At 44.0% G+C, this 4,535-nt stretch overlaps 1 pseudogene across 1 annotated transcript; it reads right to left on the bottom strand.

Moving 5' to 3' along the window:
• Positions 1–701: 701 nt before the first annotated feature.
• LOC309848064 (piwi-like protein 3) lies at positions 702–3,440 on the bottom strand (annotated as a pseudogene). Its single transcript has 5 exons — positions 3,347–3,440; positions 2,827–2,964; positions 2,027–2,166; positions 967–1,114; positions 702–818 (listed from the first exon to the last, which is right to left on the bottom strand). The product of its transcript is annotated as a piwi-like protein 3 (transcript).
• Positions 3,441–4,535: the final 1,095 nt, after the last annotated feature.

The following is a 4,535-nucleotide window of genomic DNA, read 5'->3' as shown; positions in this document are numbered from 1 at the left end:
GCATCTGGGGGTGCCTGGGTGGCTCAGTGGGTTAAGCCTCTGCCTTTGGCTCTGGTCATGATCTCAGGGTCCTGGGATTGAGCCCCACATTGGGCTCTCTGCTCAGCGGGGAGCCTGCTTCCCTTCCTCTCTGCCTGCTGCTCTGCCTACTTGTGATCTCTGTCAAATAAATAAATAAATCTGGTAATATTCTATTTATTTATTTGACAGACAGAGATCACAAGTAGGCAGAGAGGCAGCCAGAGAGAGAGAGGAGGAAGCAGGCTCCCTGCTAAGCAGAGAACCTGATGCAAGGCTCGATTCCAGAATGCTGGGATCATGATCTAAGCCAAAGGCAGAGGCTTTAACCCACTGAGCCAACCAGGCACCCCAATAAATAAAATAGTTTTTAAAAAAAATATTTCTTGGGGCACCTGGGTGGCTCAGCCAGGCGAGCGTCCAACATTTAATTTAGGCTTGGGGTCGTAATCATGGGGTCATGAGATCAAGCCCCATATTGAACTCTGAGGAGAGTGGAGGCTGCTTGGGATTCTCTCTCCCTTCTCACTCTATCTGCTCCTCCCTGCTCACTCTCCCCCCACCAAATATATGTTTGTATTAAAACTATGCATCCAGGAGAGTATTTCAGAAGTACACGTTCAAAAGAAAAAAAAACTAACAAATGCTGGTTTTCAACATGTCGTCAGGCTTTCTTCTGAAAGTCACAGGTAGAAGAGATGGCTGGCCAGGGAATGGTGTGGTTCTTGGTGAATACTCTGACCCACAAGGTAAGCCAGTTTGTGGGCATAGTGACAAGGAGCAGGAACTCGAATGACACGCTTTAGCAGAAAGAACAACAAAATTTTTTTCTGAACTTTGTCTGAATTTAACCTTTCACAGGTATCAATTCAAAAGGTTCACAAAGTATAGATTCAACATGGAGCAATCTTAGAGATTTAAAGGAAAATGCATATAAAAAATACTTACTGCCAAATTGTAATACATGTGGCATAGTCTGTAAGTGAGATGCTGTATCCTATCTGGGGTAAAGCGAACTGTATCGTGGATGACATTGTAATGAGTGGGAGTGACAGTACCATCTTTCACAGACTGACTCACGATAAAGAAATCATACCTGGAATCGCAGAACACACGAGTCTAGACAACAGCTTAATTTCAGAAGAAAAAGAACATAGCAAACCTAGCATCTGATGTGCCATGAATAGACAGAAACCCATTGTACAGACAGTTCTGTTTACATGTAGAAGCCCACTGAACTGTGGGGCAATGATTTGGGAAAGCAAGTCCATAAAGGTCAGGGCAACACTCATGGGATTTCTGCAGAAGCATCCGAGCTGACTCCTCAATGCAGAAACCTGACATTGGCACATTGGATAAGGTCACAGGGACCCTCAATTCAGAGTTCCAGGGATGGACCCTTCAGACGTCTCCCCAGGAATCTCTGGAATCTATTCAAACCCCCTAATGATAGAAATGGCAAGGTCCATCAGCTTCTTGTAGATATGGGACTTTTTCTCATGTGCATTATGTTATGCTTTTTACAGATCATACTTTCCCACTTGCTTTTTCCTTAAATCCTTTCCTGCCTCCTACTAGATTGATCAGTGTTTGTCTTTCCTTCATTTTCTTTCATTTCTCCCTGTTGGCTTGTAGGACAGTCTTGTTTCATTTCCCATCCTGTGTTGTACATAATTCTCTCATTTACATAATTCTCTCATTTGCACAATTGATAAATCTCTGCCTAATCAGAAGCTCAGTCATTCTTTCCAACAACCCAGGAATATCAGTATGTTTATGGTATATGCTGTAAATTCTAGAAGAAAAAGGAATACAGAAACTTCTAGAATCCCAAGTTTATCTGTTCATGTAATTTTCAACCAACTTTAAGTCAATCTGTTATCCTCCAAGCCAGGCAAACCTTGAACACACACACGCGCGCGCGTGCATACACACACACACACCTCCTCTATTTTTGTTTGAGTAAAAGAGAATGTTTATTTAAACAAATAAAAGGGGGGGGTCTTACCATTGCCTCTTGGTCACCTCCATATCAATAACTGTTCCTGGAAGTGGGTTTCGAAGTCTACCTTCGGACTCCACAAAAAATCTGGTGTTTATTCGTTTCTTCACCACAATGAAAGTAAGTTTGACCCTTGAAAAGAATGACTGGTGTCACCAGCTGGCATTCAGAGTACTGAAACCACAACACAGGATCCATTAAGAATCTACAGAAGAGGCAGTTCTCCCCACACACCAACCTTACTGTCCTAGCCCCCTGTGCCCAGGCTTAAGCAGTGAAAGAGGTTTCTCAGCCACCCACATTGTGGGGGAGGAACTTCCTTACAAGGTCATCCATGGTGGGTACCAGGCTCCACCAACAAACAGAGGAGGCCAGAGGCAAGAGCTGAGAGAGATCCCCAGGACTGGGATGTACAAAACTCCAGAATAAAGGAGTTACATAAATACAAACCATCACCAGGCTGTGTTCTTGGATTTTAATGAATATCAGAGGTTAACAAGTACCCCTTACATCAAGGCTTGCAGAGAGATTAGGAAAAAAGGACAGGTTCTTAGGGTTCCATGGGGAGAATACAATCTGGAATGTTCCAGTTCTGTTCTGTCCTCTGACTTGGGTATGGAGCAGAAAGTCTAAGAATGAAGGGCCGTCTATCTTCTCCCCACCTAATGACTGATGCCCTCTCTGTCATGCTCTTTCTCTCTTAATTCACATGTCATAATTGCTACAGATTCATTTCAAAGACTGAAATGTAGAGTTTACAAAATCTTCACTTTACAATTTATATACCCAGAGTCTTTAGGACACACGGATTTTAAGGAAGACTCAAATCTGTGGTACTTCATGGTCCAGCAATGCTTGAAGCTGACCATCCCCCACTCCATCCCGGTACACAATGATAGCTTATGGCAGAAAAAGGTTATGTTTACACCAGAGCTTCAGGGCGGCTGGAAGGAAACCAGAAACTTGGGTAAATAAGCAGTAACTCAGAACCAACTGACCGCTGCTATTTGTAACAACTTCTAGGGTCATTTTTCCAACCGTGTAGCCTCCAGGACACTGTCACACCTTTTAAGTCTTCAGACTAGCCCAGCATTTCTCACCAGTCCCACTACTAAAATTTTGAGCCAGATAACTGTCCATGGTGGTGGTGGTAAGGGTGTTGCTGTCTTCTGTAGCATGCTGGTCTCTAGCCATCAACTGGATGCCAGTAATACCTCCACCATCCTAACCTTGCCAGCCAAGAGCATCTTTAGTCATTGCCAAGGTCTCTTGGGGGACAACAAACAGTATCAAGTCAGAGACCCCAACCTTGATGAAGACACTGACCTTCCAAGCAGGCTTTCAGCCCATTCACAAGCTCCTGTCCTGATTCCTGGAAGATGCACTGAGAGAACCACCTTTTTGGAGAAAAATCAGCCATTGGTTTGGGAAACAAGACTCTGGAAATGTCATCATTTTGATTCTGAGTTCATCTGGGACCTCCAGGAAAGAAGAAAAGTCCTTATAGGTAGCTGAGGATCCCATTAAGGATCGATTCTCTGATTCCCCTGCAGAGACTGAAGCACTAATCTCTTACCCCAAGGCGCCTATTAAAATTGGGAATGCACACAAAGAGGAATTCAGGATGGAAGCATTCATTAACATTGCTCCGAATTACGCACACTTTCACTGTGCAAGACTACTTCTGTCTCACCCACTGCTGTCTCACCCACTGGGGACACCACAAAATTAACAGCCAGCCTTCTGGAGATCCCTGCTTTGAGCCTCATGTCTCAAACAATGGCTCATCCATAATCTGCTTTGAGGGAGTAGTCTTGCACAGTGAAAGTGTGCGTAATTCGGAGCAATGTTAATGAATGCTTCCATCCTGAATTCCTCTTTGTGTGCATTCCCAATTTTAATAGGCGCCTTGGGGTAAGAGATTAGTGCTTCAGTCTCTGCAGGGGAATCAGAGAATCGATCCTTAATGGGATCCTCAGCTACCTATAAGGACTTTTCTTCTTTCCTGGAGGTCCCAGATGAACTCAGAATCAAAATGATGACATTTCCAGAGTCTTGTTTCCCAAACCAATGGCTGATTTTTCTCCAAAAAGGTGGTTCTCTCAGTGCATCTTCCAGGAATCAGGACAGGAGCTTGTGAATGGGCTGAAAGCCTGCTTGGAAGGTCAGTGTCTTCATGAGTAACTAGAATCTATCCATTCAATCAATAGCTGGACCATGAGGGTAAGAGGTCTGGAATCCCAGCCCATGAAACAGTTGTGAAGGTGACCATGTGGAAGAAGAAAGTCTGGGAGCCAGGCACAGACAGTATCCTCACTTGAACTTGCAAAATCCTTATGTCCTGGTTATTCTGTTTCTGGGAGTTTATCATGAACATAAGACAGGATGATTAAAAAGTACAGACTTACATCTACCATTGTCAGGACTGTCCTAGCGTCCAGGATGGACACTATGCAAGGGGCATTTGCTCATTTGTCAATAACCTACTGAGATCAATACTATCCCCATTTTACCC

This window comes from Mustela nivalis (assembly GCF_964662115.1).
Source record: "Mustela nivalis genome assembly, chromosome: 14".
Classification (NCBI taxonomy): Eukaryota; Metazoa; Chordata; class Mammalia; order Carnivora; family Mustelidae; genus Mustela; species Mustela nivalis.
This window is presented reverse-complemented; position numbering and strand designations above follow the sequence as displayed.